Raw genomic sequence first — 25313 nt, 5'->3', positions numbered from 1 at the left:
CCTTTATTAGGATCAAAACCATTAAGTTAAGAAAGAATGAACAAAACGCTAGACACGGTTACTCTTACTGCAACGTGAAACCGTGAACATTCTTTCTCTATCGTAACGATAGAGTGCAAGTTGAACGTTCTGAACGTCAACAACTGCAGAGACAAAACAAAACGTTAGTTCAACTTTGAAAACAGTACGAGACTGTCAAAGAAAATCTTTCAAACTCTGTGGCGGAAATAGCATAATATGTTAACAGGTAAAACCGAAATGACGGGCTCAAAGTTTATTAACTTCGGTAAAAGACCGCCTACTATTAGGAAGGTCGAATATAAACAAATATAAAAATTAATTTTAATGAGTTTATAATAAAAGGAAGTTAATCGAAGAGGCCTATAAGAGGCGGAGAGATATAAAATAAATCTATAACTTTTGTTAAGCAAAATTAAGAAAGAGAGTCTATACTCTCTTAGACACCAACACTTCCGTCTAAGGGAAGGGTCGGCCATTGAAAGGTGAACGAGAGTTCATACTCTCTCGTCACCATAATTAATCAAATTAATTCCAAAAGCTAACTAAGCTAATATAGAAGTTTCCAGTAAAGCGACAGCCGAAATCAAAGAGAAATACTTCACCAAAGTCGTGAAAATACTCCAAGAACATAAGCGTATCCCAGAACGTCTTGCCGGAAGCACGACAGAGGAATAATTGAGGAGGTGTCAACAAGAAGTACTTGAGTACCTGGCCACAGGTGGCGCTGGTAAATACACCCCCTTCTAGTATTGTGATAGCTGGCGTATCCCTCCATAGAATTCTGTCGGGCAACGGAGTTGACAGCTACATGATTATCGGGTAAGTTTAATATTGAAAAAGTGAAAATTACCCATTTTTACCCCTCTATCGCAGAATTCTGAAATGGGTTAGATACAATATTATTCATGATTTTGATTATACTATGTATAGGGCTCGAATTCTATACCAACTCAATGTGACACAAAAATTTTTTCTATGTCTGGCAACCAGATATGTATTTCAGTTGAGAAAAGTCAAAAAAGTGAAAATTACCCATTTTTACCCCTCTATCGCAGAATTCTGAAATGGGTTAGATACAATATTATTCATGATTTTTATTATACTATGTATGGGGATCAAATTGTATACCAACTCAATGTGACGCAAAAATTGTTTCTATGTCTGGCAACCAGATATGTATTTCAGTCGAGAAAAGTCAAAAAAGTGAAAATTACCCATTTTTACCCCTCTATCGCAGAATTCTGAAATGGGTTAGATACAATATTATTCATGATTTTGATTATACTATGTATGGGGATCAAATTGTATACCAACTCAATGTGACGCAAAAATTGTTTCTATGTCTGGCAACCAGATATGTATTTCAGTTGAGAAAAGTCAAAAAAGTGAAAATTACCCATTTTTACCCCTCTATCGCAGAATTCTGAAATGGGTTAGATACAATATTATTCATGATTTTGATTATACTATGTATGGGGATCAAATTCTATACCAACTCAATGTGACGCAAAAATTGTTTCTATGTCTGGCAACCAGCTATGTATTTCAGTCGAGAAAAGTCAAAAAAGTGAAAATTACCCATTTTTACCCCTCTATCGCAGAATTCTGAAATGGGTTAGATACAATATTATTCATGATTTTGATTATACTATGTATGGGGATCAAATTGTATACCAACTCAGTGTGACGCAAAAATTGTTTCTATGTCTGGCAACCAGATATGTATTTCAGTCGAGAAAAGTCAAAAAAGTGAAAATTACCCATTTTTACCCCTCTATCGCAGATTTCTGAAATGGGTTAGATACAATATTATTCATGATTTTGATTATACTATGTATGGGGATCAAATTGTATACCAACTCAATGTGACGCAAAAATTGTTTCTATGTCTGGCAACCAGATATGTATTTCAGTCGAGAAAAGTAAAAAAAGGGAAAATTACCCATTTTTCAATATTAAACTTACCCGATAATCATGTAGCTGTCAACTCCGTTGCCCGACAGAATTCTATGGAGGGATACGCCAGCTATCACAATACTAGAAGGGGGTGTACTTACCAGCGCCACCTGTGGCCAGGTACTCAATCATTTGTTGTTGACACCTCCTCAATTATTCCTCTGTCGTGCTTCCGGCTAGACGTTCTGGGATACGCTTATGGTCTTCGAGTTTATTCATGGATATTTGGTGAAGTATTCTCTTAGATTAACGGCTGTCGCATTACTGGAATCCTTTTTATATTAGCTAGATAGCTTTTATATAAATACTGGTTAACGGTTAATGAATTTTTGCTTGTTTTTGGATCACCCTTTGGCTAACTCTTTGAAACAAGATGTCTGACGTTTCGCAAGCTCCCTCCCATAGACGATGTAGGTCTTGCAATAGGCGTATTCCGAAGGCCTCGGTAGATCCTCACACCGCTTGTTCTGACTGTAGGGACAGGCCCTGTCTATTAGAAAATCGATGTGAGGAGTGCGCCGGACTTTCGGAATTGGAATTTGTCCGTCTTTTAAAATATTCATCTAAGTTAGAGAGAGGTAGAGTTAGGAGAAGTTCTTCTCACTCTTCTATGTTTTCCTCACCTCATGATCCCCTACCTTTTCCTACCCCTGTAGTGGCTACCCCCGAACCTACTGTGTGCCCTCCGCCTGATATGTCAACTGTTTTGCGTGCTATTCAGGCTTTAGGAGATAAAGTAGAATCAGTGGTAAGTGACCATAAGTCTCTGATGGCCGAGGTTAAAGAACTGAAGGTCAAGAGTGCAGTGGGTGGAAATAGTGCCAGTGCTGTGACGAGTGCTAGTGTCTGTGCAGTGCCAAGTGCTAGTGGTGCCAGTGTGGTGCGTGAGGATTTTCCTGTGCGAGCCAGTCGTCCTCCCAGTCCGGGACCTCTTGCAAGCTCCCATGCCCAGGGGAGAAGCAATGTCGAAGGGCTTAAGGGTTCGACAGGCCTTGTTAGGCGCACAGAATTATCCTCGGTGGTTGCGGGCGTGTCTTCCTTAGACCGTCACTCCCACCTGCAGACGATTGAGCCCGTCTTCTCGTCCGCTGATCAACATGCAGGGAAGAAACGTTGGTCTCAGGTCTCGAGACCGCTTAAACGGAGAGTTCAGTCAGCGAGTGCTCAGCCAGGTTGTAGTCATTGGCTCAGCTCCGACTCGCCTCAGTCATCGGTCGACTGTACTCCGCCCAAGAGGAGTAAGGTTCTGCCTATACAGAGCCCGACTGTGACTTTACCTCAGTCTGTTATCGTTTCTGCCGACCCCAAGTGGACCCTGCTTCAGTCCATGCAAGCTCAGCTTTCGGACTTGATGCGTGAGTGTTGGGCTGAGAGTGTTGCACCTCCTCCTCCGCCTACACTCCCTCCACCTGTTCTCGCTCCGCCTGTGCTCGCCCAGCCTGCACCTGCTCCGCCTGGTCGCAGCACCATCTGCCAGGCGTACGATGTTGAGCCACTTTCAGAGTTTGCTGTTCCCAGTGTTGTTCAGCCTCAGCCTTCTTTAAGGCAACCCTTGCTTTGGGATCAGGAGAGTTATTCCACTCTTCCTCCTCCTCCCCTTGCTGCTCCACCAGTGGTGCAACTCTCGGTTGGGGTACAACAACCTCTCCCCTCCGTGAGTCTGTCTGCTCAACCATCGCTGCAGCGAGCTCAACCCTCCTCTAGGCAAGCTCCTCTACACCCTGGACTTGCGCCTCAGGAGCCTCAGCTTGCGAGAACTTTACCTTGTTCTGCGCAGCCTCAACCTCTTCATGCTCCACTCATCTCACAGGAACAGGAACGGACTACTCCGCCTCCGTCCTCCGCTCAGCTTGTGCAATCCTTGGGTTCAACTCTTGCTAGGAGTCAACCTCCTTCACCCATGCGCCTGCCTTCTGCTTCGTCTGTTGTTCAGCCTATGCAGTCTGAGCCTCAGGTTTTCCCTCAAGATGAGGAAACCTCTGTTATTGTTCCTACCCGTTCTGACTCTGCGGTTCAGCATTCTGGTCCTATCGCTTCGCTACCCTCTGCTGATGAAGTGTCGGATGATGAGGAGGCACACCTTGATCCCTCATCAGACGTGGAGGAGTCTAAGCTTTCTCCATTGTCTTTTGATTTTCGAAAGGTCTTGGCTCTACTCAGGGAGATTTACCCAGACCACTTCGTCTCTGCTATTCCCCGCTCTCCTCCATCTGAGTTTTCGCTGGGCGTACAACAGGCTAAGTCCAACTATACTAAGCTTGTCCTAGCTAGATCCTCCAAGAGGGCTTTAAGGATCTTAGGGGAGTGGCTTCAGTCTAAACAACACCTTGGCAAGACTTCCTTCATGTTCCCTCCAACGAAGCTCGCTTCGAAAGGTTGCGTTTGGTATGCCACAGGGGAAGCACCAGGCTTGGGAGTACCTGCCTCTGCCCAGGCTGACTTCTCAAGTCTGGTGGACTCGCCTAGGAGGACTGCGATGAGACGCTCGAAGGTTTGTTGGACCTTCTCAGACCTGGATCATCTTCTGAAAGGGTTGTTCAGAGCTTTCGAAATGTTCAACTTTCTCGACTGGTGCCTGGGAGCCCTCAGCAAGAAAACCTCTCCTGCGGACAAAGATTCTGCCATGCTAATTATGTCCTGCATGGATAAGGCCATCAGAGATGGATCGGGTGAGCTAGCGTCGTTATTTGTATCAGGGGTGTTGAAGAAAAGGGAACAACTGTGTACCTTCCTCTCCGCCAGCATCACACCGTGCCAACGGTCACAACTCCTTTTTGCTCCACTCTCAAAGTTCCTCTTTCCCGAGGAGCTAGTTAAGGACTTGTCGGCTGCCCTGATACAGAAGGACACGCACGATCTTGTAGCCTCATCGGCTCGTAAGTCTAAGATTACCACCTCTGTCCCCAAGACTTATCGCTCCCCAGTGGCTGATACCCCGGCTACGAGGTTCATACCGCCCTTTCGTGGTAGAGCCCCCAGCCGAGGAAGCTCCCGTCCAGACTCTCACAGGAGCAAGTCTAGGAAAGGACCCAGGACATCTAAGGGAAAGAACTGACTCTCAGATTCTCCAGACAACAGTAGGAGCCAGACTCAAGATCTTCTGGCGAGCCTGGGAGAAGAGAGGTGCAGACGCACAGTCTGTCAGTTGGCTGAGGTACGGTTACAGGATTCCATTCTGCCTCAAACCGCCTCTGACCACATCGCCCATCAACCTCTCTCCCAACTACAAAGAAGAGGACAAGAGGCTAGCATTGCAACAGGAGGTGTCGCTACTTGTGCAGAAGAAGGCAGTGGTTATAGTCCGGGACCATCAATCCCCGGGCTTCTACAACCGTCTCTTTCTTGTGGCCAAGAAGACAGGAGGTTGGAGACCGGTGCTGGACGTCAGCTCTCTCAACGAGTATGTCACCAAACAGACGTTTACAATGGAGACGACCAAGTCGGTCTTAGCAGCGGTCAGACAGGAGGACTGGATGGTCTCGTTGGACTTGAAAGATGCATACTTTCACGTTCCCATTCATCCAGACTCCCAACCTTTCCTGAGATTCGTTTTCGGAAAGGTTGTCTATCAGTTCCAAGCCCTGTGTTTTGGCCTAAGCACAGCTCCTATGGTCTTTACTCATCTGATGAGGAATGTAGCGAAATTCCTGCACTTATCGAACATCAGAGCCTCCCTCTACCTAGACGACTGGCTGTTGAGAGCCTCCACGAGTCGTCGTTGTCTGGAGAACCTCTCTTGGACTTTAGATCTAATCAGAGACCTAGGTCTTTTAGTCAATATAGAGAAATCTCAACTCATTCCCTCCCAATCCATTGTGTACCTGGGAATGGAGATTCAGAGTCGGGATTTTCGGGCTTTTCCATCGGCCCCCAGGATAAACCAAGCCCTAGAGTGCATCATGAGCATGCTGAAGAGGAGCAATTGCTCAGTGAGACAGTGGATGAGTCTCACAGGGACCCTCTCATCACTGGCCCTGTTTGTCGAGCTAGGGAGACTCCACCTCCGCCCTCTTCAATTCCATCTTGCGGCTCATTGGGACAAGGGCTCGACTCTAGAAGCAGTCTCTATCCCTATCAACCAAGAGATGAAGACCACTCTCCTGTGGTGGAAGCACAATCTCCTTCTCAAGGAGGGTCTATCATTGGCCATCCAGACCCCCCATCTTCATCTCTTCTCGGATGCATCGGACTCGGGCTGGGGTGCGACCTTGGACGGACGGGAATGCTCAGGAGTATGGAACAAGGAACAAGGATTACTCCACATCAACTGCAAGGAACTGTTAGCAGTTCATCTTGCCCTGTTAAACTTCAAGTCCCTCCTGCTAGGCAAAGTGGTGGAGGTGAATTCAGACAACACCACAGCCTTGGCTTACATCTCCAAGCAAGGAGGGACCCATTCGAGGAGCCTTTACGAGATCGCAAGGGACCTCCTCATTTGGTCAAGAGGTCTAAACCTCACACTGGTCACGAGGTTCATCCAGGGCGATATGAATGTTTCAGCGGATCGCCTCAGCAGAAGGAATCAGGTCATTCCCACGGAATGGACCCTCCACAAGAGTGTGTGCAACAGACTTTGGACCTTGTGGGGTCAACCTACCATAGATCTGTTTGCCACCTCCATCACCAAGAGACTTCCGCTTTATTGTTCCCCTGTTCCAGACCCTGCAGCGGTTCATGTGGATGCTTTTCTTCTGAACTGGTCCCATCTCGACCTGTACGCATTCCCTCCGTTCAAGATAATAAACAAAGTTCTGCAGAAATTCGTCTCGCACGAAGGGACACGGCTGACGCTGGTTGCTCCCCTTTGGCCTGCAAGAGAATGGTACACAGAGGTACTTCAATGGCTAGTCGACTTCCCCAGGACTCTACCTCTAAGAGTGGACCTTCTACGTCAACCACACGTAGACAGGTTGCACCCAAACCTCCACGCTCTTCGACTGACTGCCTTCAGACTGTCGAAAGATTCGCTAGAGCTAGAGGCTTTTCGAAGGAGGCAGCCAGTGCGATTGCCAGAGCTAGAAGAATTTCCACTCGTAGAGTCTACCAGTCTAAGTGGGAGGTCTTCCGAAGCTGGTGTAGAGCCAATTCAATATCCTCTACCAATACCTCTGTGATCCAAATAGCTGACTTCCTTCTTCATCTTAGGAATGAGAGATCCCTTTCAACACCTACGATTAAAGGGTATAGGAGCATGTTGGCCTCAGTTCTCCGCCACAGGGGTTTGGACCTGTCTTCCAACAAGGACCTTCAAGACATTCTCAAGTCTTTTGAGACGTCTAAAGAACGTCGTCTTTCCACTCCAGGCTGGAATCTAGACGTAGTCTTAAGGTTCCTTATGACATCTAGGTTCGAACCTCTCCAGTCAGCTTCCTTCAAGGATCTTACCCTCAAGACTGCTTTTCTCGTTTGCCTTGCAACAGCTAAGAGAGTCAGTGAGGTTCATGCCTTCAGCAAGAACATTGGTTTCACAACCGAATCTGCAACATGTTCTTTTCAGCTTGGATTCCTAGCAAAGAACGAGCTTCCTTCACGTCCTTGGCCTAGATCGTTCGAAATACCTAGCCTCTCCAACATGGTAGGTAACGAACTAGAGAGAGTTCTTTGCCCTGTCAGAGCTCTCAAATATTATCTGAAGAGGTCTAAACCTATTCGAGGACAGTCAGAAGCCTTATGGTGTGCCATCAAGAAACCCTCCAGACCCATGTCCAAGAATGGGCTTTCGTACTATATAAGGCTTCTGATCAGAGAAGCACATTCTCACTTAAAGGAGGAAGACCTTGCATTGCTGAAGGTAAGGACCCACGAAGTAAGAGCTGTAGCTACTTCGTTGGCCTTTAATAAAAACCGTTCTCTGCAGAGCATTATGGATGCAACCTATTGGAGGAGCAAGTCAGTGTTTGCATCATTTTATCTGAAAGATGTCCAGTCTCTTTACGAGAACTGCTACACCCTGGGACCATTCGTAGCAGCGAGTGCAGTAGTAGGTGAGGGCTCAGCCACTACATTCCCTTAATCCCATAACCTTTTTAACCTTTCTCTTGAATACTTTTATTGTTGTTTTTATGGTTGTTACGGTAGGCTAAGAAGCCTTCCGCATCCTTGGATTTGGCGGGTGGTCTATTCATTCTTGAGAAGCGCCTGGGTTAAAGGTTTGGTAGAGGTCCTTTAGTAGGGTTGCAACCCCTTGTACTTTGGCACCTTTGGGTTGATTCAGCCTCCAAGAGGAACGCTGCGCTCAGTAAGGAAGACGAACTTTAAATAAAAGGCAGAGTAACGGTTCTATTCGACTTCCTTACCAGGTACTTATTATTTCATTGTTATTTGAGATAACTGTTATATGAAATATGGGATACTTAGCTATCCTTTAATCATGTACACTGGTTTTCACCCACCTCCCTGGGTGTGAATCAGCTACATGATTATCGGGTAAGTTTAATATTGAAAAATGTTATTTTTATTAATAAAATAAATTTTTGAATATACTTACCCGATAATCATGATTTAATCGACCCTCCCTTTCCTCCCCAGAGAGAACCAGTGGACCGAGGAATAATTGAGGAGGTGTCAACAACAAATGACTGAGTACCTGGCCACAGGTGGCGCTGGTAAGTACACCCCCTTCTAGTATTGTGATAGCTGGCGTATCCCTCCATAGAATTCTGTCGGGCAACGGAGTTGACAGCTACATGATTATCGGGTAAGTATATTCAAAAATTTATTTTATTAATAAAAATAACATTTTTACCCCTCTATCGCAGAATTCTGAAATGGGTTAGATACAATATTATTCATGATTTTGATTATACTATGTATGGGGATCAAATTGTATACCAACTCAATGTGACGCAAAAATTGTTTCTATGTCTGGCAACCAGATATGTATTTCAGTCGAGAAAAGTCAAAAAAGTGAAAATTACCCATTTTTACCCCTTTATCGCAGAATTCTGAAATGGGTTAGATACAATATTATTCATGATTTTGATTATACTATGTATGGGGATCAAATTGTATACCAACTCAATGTGACGCAAAAATTGTTTCTATGTCTGGCAACCAGATATGTATTTCAGTCGAGAAAAGTCAAAAAAGTGAAAATTACCCATTTTTACCCCTCTATCGCAGAATTCTGAAATGGGTTAGATACAATATTATTCATGATTTTGATTATACTATGTATAGGGCTCGAATTCTATACCAACTCAATGTGACGCAAAATTGTTTCTATGTCTGGCAACCAGATATGTATTTCAGTCGAGAAAAGTCAAAAAAGTGAAAATTACCCATTTTTACCCCTCTATCGCAGAATTCTGAAATGGGTTAGATACAATATTATTCATGATTTTGATTATACTATGTATGGGGATCAAATTCTATACCAACTCAATGTGACGCAAAAATTGTTTCTATGTCTGGCAACCAGATATGTATTTCAGTCGAGAAAAGTCAAAAAAGTGAAATTTACCCATTTTTACCCCTCAATCTGCAGAATTCTGAAATGGGTTAGATACAATATTATTCATGATTCTGATTATACTATGTATGGGGCTCAAATTCTATACCAACTCAATGTGTCGCAAAAATTGTTTCTATGTCTGGCAACCAGATATATATTCAAGTCAAGAAAAGTAAAAAAAGTGAAAATTACCCATTTTTACCCCTCAATCTGCTCAAAACTACACATTGTTCTAGAAGTTTTATTTCACCTGTGACCAAGAAAATCAAACTATTGTTCTCTAGTCTTGGGTAGTGCCTTAACCTCTGTACCATGGTCTTCTACTGTCTTGGGCTAGAGTTCTCTTCATATTGTTTTGTTAAAGTTTTTATAGTTTATATAGGAAATATTTATTTTAATGTTGTTACTGTTCTTAAAATATTCTATTTATCCTTTTTCCTATCCTCACTGGGTTGCTTTCCCTGTTGGAGCCCTTGGGCTTATAACTTATCCTGCTTTTCTAACTAGGGCTGTAGCTTAGCAAATAATAATAATAATAATAATAATAATAATAATAATGATGATAATAATAATTATTATTATTATTATTATTATTATTATTATTATTAAAAAAGGCAAAAACTTGAAAATTGACAAAATTTATCGCCCAACCACCAGGCCTGCTTCCGGATGCAACATGCTGCCAAAATTTCATTCTTATTGTTTTTAATTTGCTTTCATTCTTTTTTTATTCCACATAGTAAGCAAATCTAGGAATGAGATTTATTTTTTTATTTTTCAATATCTGTGCAGTCTTTTAAGCCCACAGTTCATTTATCAACATTTGTGACTGATACAGTGATAGGTGTATTAGTATTTTGATTCGATTTTAAGATGAGTAATCTTTGTGCAAACAATATTTCCCTTAACCATTAACAAGACTGAATGAAAAGGCATAGTGACAGTGTTGCAAGATGGGCGAGACTAAATATCCCTGTTTTGGTCTTTCAAAATTGGTTCATGGCTATCTCCTGAACTTGAGGTACATTCAACAATAGGAATACAGTGGGCCTATAGCATAATAGAATTCTAGATACAAATCAAATATTTGTGAAGAAAAGGTTACGAATTTACTAAAAGAAAAACTTCCTATTTCTTTGAAAACCAATTTTTTTTTTCGTTAGTGTGAAGGAAGAAAAATAATATTTGATGATGAGCGAGGATGGATATTTTAGAAAATATATATAAAGTTATGAAAAACAGGCGTACATAATGTGTTGAATGCATGCCGATAACATAATTTTAATTATTTGTGCAGAAAATTCCAAATAAATAGTAAAATTATCCAACATGAAAACTGATTCTGTTGTTTTCAAGCTTATTTATTGTCTAATAGAAATTCTTTGGGTCGGATTAAAAGCTTCGTTAATCCTTTGTTTGCCGGGAGGGATAATAGTTAATCTGCAACAACTTAATAGTTAAACTGTCGATCTACTCCCACTACCATCTGTTCAGAATTCGTGCCCTCATTAACAGAAACAATCTTTTTGCTATTTGTTATAGATTTTGTGTCTTCCCAATTTAATTTTACATATATCCTGCTTTTCATAAATATGAAACCTTCGAATAAAATTTCCAAATTGATTTTAGTATTATTTTTCCCTTTTTACCCTCTTGGACTCAAAATTTCCCAAAAACGTTAATTTTCCTCCAACTGGCCACATTATGACTATCAGTGGTTAGGGCTTTATATACACCAGAGTATTAGTACCCTCATTAATAGAACCAACTTTTCTACTATTTGTTAGAGATTTTGTAGCTTCTCCCATTTAAGTATCGTGCTTTACATAAATGCGAAACCGAGTAAACTTTCTCTGTTGATTTCGAAGTTTTCTTCTCATTTTCCTAAAACAGGGAAAATTTCCTCTATTCTGTTTTAATGTTAATATTTTATTTTAATTGTTCATTACTTAAGTCGTGTTTTTCCTTATTTCCCTACTATGATCCTATCGAGACACTATACTAAAACATCGTCTGTTATTATGACCTGGCCTTACTAATCGAGAAAGTTATTTACTGCTAGCCGAACATAACGCTATCCTCGGGTAGCTATCTCCGGGTAGAAAGATTTCAGTTTTCGGCATTAGTGAGTGTCGATTCTCTATTTCTCTGAGAGACTATATGAAAATTTGTCAGTTTTCTTCAAAAATCTACCGCCTAAACCAAAAATCTGACATATCAATTATTTGAAGCATTCACCAAGGTATGTAAGTTATATTTGTCAGCATCTGCTAGATCACACATTTGTTGTTACTAACGTAGGAAAGACGGCCAACAAGATTTATATTAACCATAGTATAGTTTCGATCCTTTATATATATATATATATATATATATATATATATATATATATATATATATATATATATATATATATATATATATATATTCATGACACAATCTTTGCAACGACGCCTCTAAAGTTTATCCAGATATACTGTTTTGTATTTTCCTCCGGTTATTATAATTTCAAGAAGGTAATGTAAAGAGAAGAAAAGGCTTGTTTTACGTTTATATATCGATTCCCCAGTATGTTTTCCCCACCCAAAACCCCTAGTTCCCACTGGGGGTCCCCCATTATCGGAGGATATAGAGGTATATATATTTCTGAAACTATTCATTTGCGACAGGAACGAGTGTCATTTTCGAAGAGAGCGTAATTTTTTCTATAAGAAAAAGTAGTTGTTTTCCTAGGTTACATTGCCCTGTAATACACTACAATGAAACCATATAGGTATATATATATATATATATATATATATATATATATATATATATATATATATATATGTGTGTGTGTGTGTGTGTGTATATATATACATACATTTATATATTTAATAAAGTTTCCACCAATTTGGGCTATAATTATTTTTATGATTCCGTATATATTTTTGAGATGATAAATACAAAAAAAGTTAAGAAAATATTCACCGATGAGTATTGTTCCGTGGTAAAATTATAGAAGAATACGGGATAACATTTTTAGTAGCAAAAACTACTTTTCCTGCAGTAAATTGTGTGCTTTCAACGAATTATTATTATTATTATTATTATTATTATTACAGCATTATTATTATTATTATTACCTGCTAAGGTACAACCCCAGTTGAAAAAGCATGATGCTATAAGCCTAAGGGCTTCAACAGGGAAAATAGGCCAGTGGGGAAAGGAAATAAGGAAATAAACTACAGAAGATGCGCAAGAATAATAACATTAAAATAAATCTTTCATATGTAAACTATAAAAACTTAAATATAACTAGAGGAAAATAAATGATAGAATAACGTGCCTGATTGTACCCGCATGCAAGAGAACTGTAATCCAAGGTAGTTGAAGAACATGGTACAGAGGCTATGGAACTGCCAAAGACTAGAGAATTATGTTTTGATTTTGGAGTGTCCTTCTCCTAGAAGAGCTGCCTACCATAACTAAAGAGTCTCTTCTACCCTTACCAAGAGGAAACTGGCCACTGAATTGTTACAGTGCAGCAGTTAACTCTTTGAGAGAGACTAATTATTTGGTAATCTCAGTGTAGTCAGGTGTATGAGGACAAAGGAAAATATATATAAAATAGGCCAGACTATTCTGTGTATGTGTTAGCAAAGGAAAAGAATTAGCCGTAACCAGAGAGGGGGATCCAGTGTAGTACTGTGGGGCCAGTCAAAGGACCCAATAACTGTAGTGTTAGTAATCCAACTGGTAGATGGTGCCCTGGCCAACCTATTACCTTCAACCGTTATGGACGCCCACGCGTCCCAACGGACACAGGTGGGAACATGGGACTTTGGGTGTGCAAATACAGGACAAAACGTGATTATTTAACACTTTTGAGATTTTTAGAAGGCTACAGAACCTAACAAACCCGCCTAACCTAACCTAGTAGTTCCCAGGGCACAGACCTGGCTGGGGGCAAGCCCACTTGACCCCTCTTTACAGGTCACAAACCTTCCCAGGTCACAGACTTAGACGGGGGGCCAAGCCTCCCAGACCCCCTTCCCAGGTTTAAAGGAATAAAGGCCACTCATGAATGGCAGAGGCAAGGACCAGTGATGTTGCCCTATCATGCTAGACAATGCCCTAGAGAGACTGACCATACAGTATACACATATGATCAGCTCCCAAGCCCACTCTCTACCCAAGCTAGGACCAAGGAGGGCCAGGCAATGGCTGCTGATGACTCAGCAGATAGATCTATAGGCTCTCCCAAACCCCTCATTCTTAGCTCACAAGAATAGCGAGATTGTAGCGATCAAAGGAAGTCACAAAATAAAAGTGAATCATAAATAAAATCTTACATTATGGTAAAGTAAATTTCAAATAAATCCTGACATTATAATAGATTAAATCACAAATAAATCCTTACCAGGATTGCACTTTGGACACTTGAGGGATCACGCAATGAACTTTTAAGAAATTATTCACTACACCAGGAGTACTTAAGAAATTATTCACTACACCAGGAGTACTTAAGAAATTATTCACTACACCAGGAGTACTTAAGAAATTATTCACTACACCAGGAGTACTTAAGAAATTATTCACTACACCAGGAGTATTTAAGAAATTATTCACTACACCAGGAGTACCACGATACTCAGCGTGAAACTTTACTATAGCATCCATATAGCCATAATGATAGCCATTACGCTTTGTTATGTTGGGCTCCATAACGCACACCCAACACGTAACACAGCTACAAAGTAACTGAAGAGTTGTCCTAAGAAAACAGGGTGTGTCATAGAACTGTCTACATCACACTGAAGCATACGTACATTCCAAAATAGGGTGAACTTCGTCTCATGGTAGGGGAAGGAATGAGGAGGAGTTATTTACAAATGGACGAACAATAGTAATTCCATTGGAAGAGAAAGGAGGATTTGTGAGCAGGAAATATCAAGTCGTTATCGTGCAACAAGGTATGCACAAACGTACGAATGGTGGCAGATACATCCGACTTGTAAAATGTAAACAGAGTGAAATAAATATTTCAAGGTAAGAGGATCCCCATATTTTGTGCATTTTTTTTTATGGATTTATTATACGTCCCAGAGAATAATGTTTTAGAGAAGAAAAGGTTAGTTGTTCTGTAACTGAAATACAAACCACGCTATTTACATGGGGTAATTACTTCGGCGTAGCTGAACGACGAGCCATAAAAGTTTTAACGAGGGTTTCCTACCCCTCCGCTAGTTAGCGGGGGTTAGGGAGGGGTAGCTAGCTACCCCTCCCCCCTCACACACACCGGAGAATACTCCACTTTACTTTTGGCTCGAATAGCGATCGGAAGTCACCGCTCCTATCCTCACTTGACGGCCATTATTGTTTTGTCTGTTAACTTACCTTTGTACCGTAACCGAAACACAAACCACGTTATTTACATTGGGTTTACTTTCGGCGTAGCTGAAATTGACGATCCATTAGATTTTAACGAGGGTTTACTACTAGCAGGGGTAGGGGGAGGGGTAGCTTGCTACCCCTCCCCCCCCCCCCCCTCACACACCGGTGAAATGGCTCACTTCATTTTTGCCTCAGGCAATGGACAGACGTGCCTGTCTTCGTCCTCGCCTGGCAGCCATTATTTGTTTTGTCTTTACTTAATCACTTACTTTTCTTATACTCAATATATATGTAAAAAAAATTTCGTGTTATGTATATATTTGAGTATAGAAATCAGTAAGTTTCCTTTTCAGAGTTCGTGCTTGTGTGTGTAGTGTACGATATCTCCATGGAGCCCTCGGCAGTTAGGCCACCATGGTGTAATTTCATGGGTCGCGATCGAGTTTGACTACGGTCTCTCTCTCTCTTGAGGTCGTTCACCCTTTACTACGTTTTACCTTTACTACGTCTGAGTACCTTCCTTCCCGTGTGTGTGGGGTTGCTACGCCGTACATTTTGTTTCAATTAGTTTATGAATCTAATTGTATTTGTTGACTTTTCAGTTTTATGAATAGTACTTACCTGGCAGTTATATATATATAGCTTATACAGTATCTCTAAATCGGCAGAATTTTTCAAAACGAGGCAACCGCCTTGTGGTAGTTGGGAGGTAGGTGGTCACACCCGTCACAGGGTGGTACAAGGAACCATTCCCTTATCCAAGACTTCAGTTCATCTCTGCCGGCTGGATCGAAAACATCGTCGGTCCACCATTGAGAGTTTTTCGAATCATTTTCCCTTCTTCGTTTTTTTGGACTTCGTTTGGTGAAGTACACTGATTTAAGGATTTGGCAATCGTGTTTTGTTATTATTATTTACTTTGTTTATCATGAGTGAAAACTTAATTTTCGTGTTTGTGCTAGTGATGTATGCAAGGTGAGGTTACCGAAAGTGTCGGTTGATCCTCACAATTTGTATGCAGAGGTTTTGTTTGTGCACTATACTTTAGGTGCAAAGTTTTTAATCCTGATGACGGAAATACGTTCCGGCAACTCTATGACGTCACAGTCGTGTGACGTAATCTTCATTGTATGTCTTGCAAATTCTCTTTATTTGTTTTTTTATGTAAAGAATGGGAGGAATTCCACTTATATAAGTTTTTTAACTTTTAAGGTAAAATTTTAAAGAAATATTTGTCCATTTAGTATTCGTTCTTTAAATCATCGATCTAATTTCATAAATTAAATAGAATTAGCGTATGGTTAATTTACGCTGTTAGTTCTCGATACTATCGATGCAGTCCCTCCATGCCTTGGTAGCGTTCTTTTCAATATGGAAATTAAAGTGTTGGCTATAATACTCCAACAACAACGATATGGGAATTCTAGTTTTAGTAGTATTTTCATTTATATGTTCTTATTGTTTACATTTATATATATAGATACGTTATTGCTATATCTGTTCTTTTTATCATTACAACTCGCTTGTTTTTGAAAACCCTATGAATTAATTGTGGATTACATTTGTTTTCCCATTTTCTGTTCATTTTAATCTTTAACGTATAACTTTCCCGGCGTTTGTTTGTAACTACCGGGTGGGTATTTATGACATTTAATTTTACTGGTGGTTATATATATGTAACTACCGGGTGAGTGAGTTCAACATTTATTTTCAATCTCAACTCTTGCCCGGTGGTTTTTCTTTTTGTGACCGTCGGGTAAGTATGTTTGAAAGTTTATTTTATTATGGAAATGTCAGTTTAATATTTTATAAAATATTTTGTACTAGAGACGATATTGCTTTCTCATTCAAGCCCGTGGCAGCAGAACTAGTTCTCTCACAACGGGCAGGACTAATTATGGTCTTTTGTGTAAGAGTTTAATAGTGCAAGTTTCAGTGCTAAATTAGGCATTGGATTCATTCAGCACAGTGGACGTCGTTTTCCTAGCCTTAGACCTCTTCCAAGCTCCCCAGCCCATGGGAGAAGGAACGTCGATCGGCGAAAGAAAACGAGAGGCATTAGCTCGCGAGCAAACGCCCTTGCGAGCGTTCCTGTTAACGTTCCCAAGAATGCTCGCCCTTGCCATGGGAAAGCAAAGAGCTTTGGACGTTAAGATTCTTTCACTGCTTTTAGAGTTTCGTATTGCATCACTTTTGATTTTAATGGCAATACTATAAGTCATAGATATTCGCTGATAATATCAATGCTTACAAACCATCATTGACTCGGTTTTTGTCCCAGAGCGCCAGTCGGCCTTATGAACCCTCTGGTCGGAACCGAACGCGCCGAGCGGCATAATGAATATCATTTTGCCTTACGCTCGACGCTAAGTCTTTCAAGACAGGACGATCGGCGCCTCGTCTTTCAGGACGATCGTCTCCTCGTCTTTCAGGGCGAATGCAGCCTCGTCTTTCAGGGCGAATGCAGCCTCGTCTTTCAGGGCGAATGCAGCCTCGTCTTTCAGGGCGAATGCAGCCTCGTCTTTCAGGGCGAATGCAGCCTCGTCTTTCAGGGCGAATGCAGCCTCGTCTTTCAGGGCAAATGCAGCCTAGTCTTTCAGGACTAATGCAGCCTCGTCTTTCAGGGCGAATGCAGCCTCATTCTTTCAGGGGCGAATGCAGCCTCGTCTTTCAGGGCGAATGCTGCCTCGTCTTTCAGGGCGAATGCTGCCTCGTCTTTCGGGGCGAATGCAGCCTCGTCTTTCGGGGAGAATGCGGCCTCGTCTTTCGGGGCGAAAGCAGCCTTGTCTTTCGGGGCGAGTGCAGCCTCGTCTTTCAGGGCGAGTGCAGCCTCGTCTTTCAGGGCGAGTGCAGCCTCGTCTTTCAGGGCGAGTGCAGCCTCGTCTTTCAGGGCGAGTGCAGCCTCGTCTTTCAGGACGAGGGCAGCCTCGTCTTTCAGGACGAGGGCAGCCTCATCTTTCAGGGCGAATGCAGCCTCGTCTTTCAGGACGATAGGACAATAGCCGCCTCGTTCTCTCAGGGCGACGACACGTCTTATAAGATCTTTGTCAAAGGATGACTTTAGTGATCACTTTTCTCCTGTTGAATTATTTGAGGTTAACAGAAGGAGAGGATCCTAAGTTCTGTTGCTCCATGTTCCCCACCCTCTGAGTTTTCACGTGGTCATTAATGGAGCTTTAAGAATATATTAATTTTTATTTCTTAAAACAGAAACCTATAATGCCGGCTTCCTTATCAGATAGGCCAGGATAGCAAGGGTGGAGGTCTAGCTGCGTTTAGGTCGAAGACCTTGTGGCAGCCCCACAGAGATTTTTTATGGCCCCCATGGTGGATTGCTGAGTCTCTTAAGGAATACAGGCAATGAGGCTGGATAATTTTGAAATCAGAGGTCATAATTAAGGTACGTACTTCTCCTTTTTTCTTTCTCTCCTCTCCCTCAAGAGTTGGTCAAAGACAGGTTTTGGTGTCTTAATCAGCAAGAAATTTTCTGCATGCTTTTTTTCTCTAACCGAACTAACAACAGTAGGAGCCAGACTTAGCTTCTTCTGGCGAGCCTGGGAGAGGAGAGGAGCAGACCTTTGGTCCGTGTTTTTACTAAGGATGGATGCGAAATCTTTTTCCTAGTGAATCCTCCTTTGTTAGTTACTCCGAAAAGACTTTTCTGCCTAACTGACTTTGCAACTTCAATGTCTCTCTTTTGGGAGAGGGAGTCTTTTGTCCGGTCCTGGACGTAAATGCTCTTTACGCCTTCGTTCAGAAGTCAAAGTTCTCCATGGAGACATCAAAATCTTTGGAGAAGGGGGGAGCAGACCTTTGGTCAGTACTTCTTCTGAAGGAGGATTACTTTTTCCTTTTATAGGGAAACCTCCTTTAGTTTTTGGCTACAACGATTCTCTCTCCCAGTACTAGAGAGGAGTCTAAGTGGCAGGCTATGCAATCAAACTTTATCTGAGGTTTGTTTACGAGAAAGAACGGGTGTAGAATGGGTCAGCTTCGGGCCGTGTGTTTTGGTCTCAGCTCCGCCCCTCTAATGTTCATGTAACTTTTGCTTAATGTAGCAGAATACTGCACTCAAGAGAAATCAGAGCATCCCTGTATCTGGATTTTTAGATAACGTTGAGCCTATCAAATAATTAGGTCTTCCCGTCAACAAGAAGTCTCTCTTCTGACACCAGGACGCTCAGCACCACGTCTTTTAGAATGTTCAGCGTCTCGCTCTGTTTACCTCTCGGCTCCACGTCTTACAGGCTCTACGTCTTACAGGACTTTCGGCACCACGTCTTACAGGTCTGTCGGCGCCACGTCTTACAGGACGATCGGTGCCTCGTCTTTCAGGACGCTCGACGTTGAAGTTCTAGCATGAGGCATGACTTTGAACATGAGAATCTAGGACTTCGTGATGACACTAGTCGAATCGTATGTCGAGATCAAGGACGCCTTCGTTCTCATCTCTTGGACCTAGAAAGGAGGTTTGTTCGAGGGCAAGAAACATCGGGGCAAACATGCTCAGCAGGAAGAGACTTGTTTTTCCCTCAAAATGGTCTCTCAACCCGCAAGTATGTCAGTCTCTGGATGTTGTGGGGCAGACCTGTAACAGACCTTTTTGCCTCCAACTGGAAGAGGAGGATCCCCTACTGCTGCTCCCTAGTCCCGGACGAGGAGGCTGTAGCAGTGGACTCCTTCTTGATGCATTGGACAGGGGTGGACATGTTTGCGTTGCCCCCATTCGAGATCATCAATCCGGTCTTCAGGAAATTCGCTTTCCTCGATTCGGGGCGAATGATCCTAGCGGCTCCATTCTGGCCTGCAAGGGAATGGTTTTCGGAAGTGATGGGCATGTTGATGGACTTCCCAAGAAGACTTCGGCAAGTCCAGATCTTCTTCAACAGCCCCACTTCGAGAGGTATCATAAAACCCCCCTTGCTCTCAAACTGACTTCCTTCAGACTAACTAGAAGCTTGTCAGATCTCGAGGCTTTTCGGCACAAGCGACGAAAGCTATCGCCAGAGCAAGGAGGATCTCTTCACAAAGAGCCTACCAATCTAAGTGGGAGACCTTTAGAGCTTGGTGCAGGCAGCACAAGTTTTCCTCAACCACTACCTCTCTGAGCCAGTTTGCAGACCTCTTCTTGTACCTCAGACAGGATGCTTAAGCTGGCTGTATCTACCATCAATGGATACAGCAGTATGCTCTCGGCCGTCTTTAGGCATAGAGGCCTAGAGTTGTCCCTAAATAAAGATTTGCAGGACCTCATTGGGTCTTTTCAGACGACGTGATAGGTACTCTTAAACCTGGATGTGGTGTTTAAGTTTCTGTGCTCCAAGAAATTTGAACCTATCTCGCTAGCCTCTCTTCGAGTTGTAACGAAGAAAACGATCTTCCTTATGACTCTAGCGAATGCCAAAAGGTCAGCGAAGTCCAGGCGATTGAGAAGAGGGTGAGCTTCAATTAGGATAGGGCAGTTTGTGCCTTAAGGTTCATCTTTCTCGTAAAGAGCGAGAACCCTTCGTAACCCTGTCTTACGACGTTTGATGTCATTAACCTTACGAACCTGGTGGGTCAAGAGAAGGAAAGACTCCTCTGCCCAGTTAGGTCCCTCAAAGCTTTTTTGGCTCACATTATGAACGTGAGCTGTGCATCCAACTTGTTATGGTGTTCAGTGAAAGATCCACCAAAAACCCCTGTCTAAGAATGCTTTGTCCTTTTTCCTGAGGGAAAAAATTAGGGAAGCCCACCTCTTGTGTGAGGAGGAACACTTCGCCCTGTTGAAATTACGGGCTCACGAAGTGAGGGCCATTGCTACCTCTCTGGCATATCAGGAATATATGTTAGTTAGGCTATTCATGGATGCAATTTTCTGGAGGAGCAACTCTGTCTTCGCTTCTCATTAACTTGGAGAGGTGAGAGTAGACTTTGGCAAGTGCCATGCCTTGGGCCCATACATAGCTGCAGTTTCTGTATTAGGCAAAAGAGTTAATAAACCCACTCAACCTTAGTTTATATGCGTGTATGAGGGTTTGTGTTTTTATGATAGTCTGAGGACTTCGTCTTGTGGTACGGTTCCCTCAGTCTAGATTGATAGTTTATGTCTATGTTGCAGGGTTAGGTGGTTAGTTTTAGTAAGGTTGCAGTTTTTATTATATGTTGCGAAGGTAGTTTCTGAAGTCTAGTCAAGTTGTTGGTCTTATCCCTTTGACAGACTCGATTGAGTTTTTTCCAGCATTGCAGGCTTACTCCTGGATAAACACTCCTAAGGGAAAGCCACTCTAGAGGCTGTACCTTTGAAATCAGCTACCTTAGCAGGCAAGGAATCAAGGTGTTTTTATCTCCTACAACTCTTTTGTTGTTTCCCCAACGATGTTTACTGTCTGTTTCCCTCCTCCAAATGTGTGAATCAGCTATATATATATATATAACTGCCAGGTAAGTACTATTCATAAAAATGGAGTTTTTATGGTAAAACAAAGTTTTATGAATACTTACCTGGCAGTTATATATATATTCGAAGGCCCACCCACCTCCCCTCAGGAGACAGGTCGGGCATAGATGAACTGAAGTCTTGGACAAGGGAATGGTTCCTTGTACCACCCTGTGACGGGTGTGACCACCTACCTCCCAACCAACACAAGGCGGTTGCCTCGTTTTGAAAAATTCTGCCGATTTAGAGATATCAGCTATATACAGTATATATAACTGCCAGGTAAGTATTCATAAAACTTTGTTTTATCATAAAACCTCCATTTTTTGTAGAACGATTCCTTTCGGGGTTTTCGTTCTTCATTAGTGAACATTCATATTTAAATTACATAATTACATAATTATAATTGTTATAATTCTGTTTTTGTTACAATTCTCCTTCCATGAGTGTAAGTGGTTTTGAGGGCACATGCCTGTTGTGTAATTCTCGTGTTCTTTTCCCTCGGGATTCCTCTTCGGAGTCTTCCCGGGGGAATGAATGTTAACTATTGATTTTTGTTTTTTTATTTTTCACAGTTAACGATCTAGTTTCGTTTCTGTAATGTGGCAATGAAGCGAGCTGTCTTGTTGGGGCCTGGGGAATCTGCTGTTGCTGCCTCCCCTATAGATCCTCGTCAGGGGCGTGTCTCCTCCTGGAAGTGCTCCCGTGACGACTGACAGCTCTCTAGTTCATTTTAGAACACTCAGGAGGCTCGCCTCCTTGGGTGGGTAACTTCCCTTCCGAGGGAAGTTTTCCCGTCCAGGCTTGAGTTTTTTTTTCCCTTCGGGGGGAACTCCTCTTGCCTTTTTTCGTGCGACTATACTCTTGGTGCTGGGCGGTTGCACCTGCAGTTACGCTCAAGGGGCTGAGCAACTGCAGGAGCCCCTCTTCGGAGGATTGCTCTTTGACCCGTCTCTTCTACGAAGTGTTCCTCTTTCGTTCGCGAGGGAGGACACTCATAGAGACTCCTCTTCGGAGGATTCTTCTGCTGTTGTTGCTGATGTTGCTGAAGGCTCAGTCCCCTTCGGGGGGCTTCCGAGCCCTACGGTCTCTCCTGCGAGTGCTTCTCCCCCAGGGGAGGGAGTTCACCACAGAGACTCCTCTTTGGAGGACTCCGTCTGCTGTTGTTGCTGAAGGCTCAATCCCCTTCGGGGGACAGCTGAGCCCTACGATCTCTCCCGCGAGTGCTTCTCCCCCGAGGGGGAGTGCACCACAGAGACACCTCTTCGAAGGCCTCCGTCTGCTGTTGTTGCTGAAGCCTCTGTCCCCTTCGGGGGGCAGTTGAGCCCACGGTCTCTCCTGCGAGTGCTTCTCCCCTGGGGGGGAGTTCACCACAGAGACTCCTCATCGGAGGACTCCTCCTGCTGTTGTTGCTGAGGGCTCAGTTTTCCTTTGGGGATAGCTGTTGCCTACGGTCTCTCCTGCAAGTGACTCTTCCCCTCGGGGGAGGTCACGTTCATAGACTCCTCTTCGGAGGTCGGAGGGTGTTGCACCTGTCCGAGGTCGTCTTCATCGTTGTTCGACGTTCTACGCAGAGGACCCTCCTCAACGAGTACCGACCGTTGCTGCTACTTCTCCTGCCAGATCTTCTAGTCTTCCTCTCCGTTCCTGGACGCAGTTGCGCAGTGGGCGCCAACACTTCCCGTTTACGACGGGCACCGGTACCTTCGGGTCTAAGGGGCTTATTCCACAGTGTGGGTAAGTCCCTCAAGTGCTAGGTTTTTTTTCCTGCGCGCCCACGATCTCCTGTGCGCAGTAGCGCTAGCCTGCTGTGGAACATGATCTCAGGTAGCTGAGTCTCGCCGTAGATCTTCTTCCTGCTCGCCAGCGCTCATCTGTCCTTCTGGGTGCCAGCTCTCTTCAGTGCTCACCTGTCCTTCTGTGCGCCAGCTCTCTTCATTTCGCCAGCACACATCTGCAAGCCTTTTCCTGCTACGCGCCAGTGGGCGCCAACAGTTTTCCTGAACGCCCAGGATCGCCTGCTTGGCAGCTCGCATCAGCGCTCTCCTTCCTGATGCACCTGCGCGCCTTCTGATTAGCGCGATGCGCGCTAACGTTCGCCCTCTCGCCCACGATCTATCAGACCTGGGCACGGGCAAGAAGTCTTCCTGTCGCCTTCTCGCCGTCAAGTTTCTCTAGTCTATAACGCGTCAGCAATCTCCTACGCGCCCGCGCGATTCTTCGCCTGCGCGCTAGCGTTTTCAACGCACCACCGCTCGCCAACACGCCATCGCTTGCCAACGCGCCATCGCTTGCCAACGTGCCTTCACTCGCGTTCGGGCCATCGCTCGCCAAGACGCGCCATCACTCGTCAACGCGCCATTGCCCGCCTACGCGCCATCGATCTCCCGGCCACCTGTGCTTGCCCTCGCGACCGCGCGCCCACGTGCCATTGGTCTCCCGGCCGCCTGTGCTCGCCCTCGCGACCGCTCGCCCACGTGCCTGCACGCCTGCGCGACCACACGCCCACGTGCCCGCGCACATGAGCGCCCATGTTCGCCCGCCCGCGAACCAACGGTGTTCCATCGCGCGAGCGCCATCGCGATTCCTGCCAGTAAGCCATCGCTCGCCAACGCACCGTCGCCCGCCTACGCGTCATCGCTCGCCTGCGCACTATCGGATTCCGACCGCCAGCTCTCGCCCTTCCAACCACGCTAGCCCTCCTTTTGCGCTCCCTCGCGCACTTTCGTCTGCGCGCTTGCGTGCCCGCGCACAGGCGCTTCCACGTTCGCCCACTCGTGAACCATTGATTTACCATCGCGCAAGTTCCAGGGCGATTGCGACCGCAATTTCCGTCAGGGTTTCGCAACACGGGCAACCTGGCGAGTCTTCTGGAGCGCGTATTTCCAGAACACGGTCTTCACCACGTAAACGCAGAACATGGCACGTGCAAGAGCAGGAAGAATCTTCAGGGAGGTCCGAGCAACATTCTTCTTTCCAGAACCTGGTTTAGCCCTTCCTCCTCACCATTCCCTGGAAGGGTCTCGCCAGGGAGTTTTTCTTTTGAGATTTCTCTGTCGGGCAGGGGGTGACTGGTTTAGCCCTTCCTCTTCACCATTTCGTGGAAGGGGCTTACCAGGCCTTTCCCTTCCCGGTTGCACCCCGAGGTTTTTGTACAAGGAAGCTCCAGGATGATCTTGGGTACTTTCCTTCTCTCGGGCTCAAGCACCTTTGCGTTCCGTCGCCAAGTTTCGAACTTGCGGGCAAACTCGATGTTGGAGCATCTAGACGCAGTGACCGAGGGCTTCCTCTCGGGAGTCCCACCCGTGGATGTCAACAAACTCAGACACTCTTCCATCCTTGGGAAGAGCTTCTTTGAGCCCAAGGACAGAGAAATGGACAGCTATTGTGCGGAGGAAGTCGAATTCCGTTTTCACTCCTCCAAGGCGCTTATTTCCAGACCCTGCGAGCCTCCGACGCCTCTTCATTCAGCCTCGTCAGCCTAGGCTATCGTAACCGGCTACGGCAGCTAAGACAAGGTGTACAATAGCAATCCCTTCCTGTCAGGGACAGGCAGGACGGGAAGTTATTCCGGGGAGGCATAATCCTAGAGGGAGCGGCAGAGTTCACAAACTCTAGGATTGGCAACCCCCCCTTGCAGGTCTCACGCTGGGGGGATGCCTAAGGTTACTCGTCCGGATAACAGCTTCCCGATGCCGATTCCTGCACGATCTCCGCGTTCAGCCAAGGATATCGCGCCTCGCTCTTAACATCTCTCCTCCACTGTCAGTGAATCTAGTATCACTGAGCCTCTATGCCATGGGTCGGCAAGAGGTTTGCCCGTTGGGCAGGAGCCATGCTTTAGGAGAAGGTCCTCCATAGGGTCGTCGACGGCTTCCCCTCCCCGGCTTCTTCAGTTGATCCTTTCTTGTAGGAAAGCATCTGAGACGGGAGTTCCGTCGTCGACCTCTCAGCTCTAATCAAGTTTGTCGAACAAACTTCGTCCAGCGTGGAACAGCAGAGTCGATCAGACTGGTAACGAGACCGCAAGACTCCTTATGCCCCGGATCGGAAGGGCGGGTACTTCCAGGTCCCATTCCATCCATCTTC

The sequence above is a fragment of the Palaemon carinicauda genome, unplaced genomic scaffold (assembly GCF_036898095.1).
Source record: "Palaemon carinicauda isolate YSFRI2023 unplaced genomic scaffold, ASM3689809v2 scaffold278, whole genome shotgun sequence".
NCBI classification, from domain to species: Eukaryota; Metazoa; Arthropoda; class Malacostraca; order Decapoda; family Palaemonidae; genus Palaemon; species Palaemon carinicauda.
Note: the sequence above shows the minus strand (reverse complement) of the source record.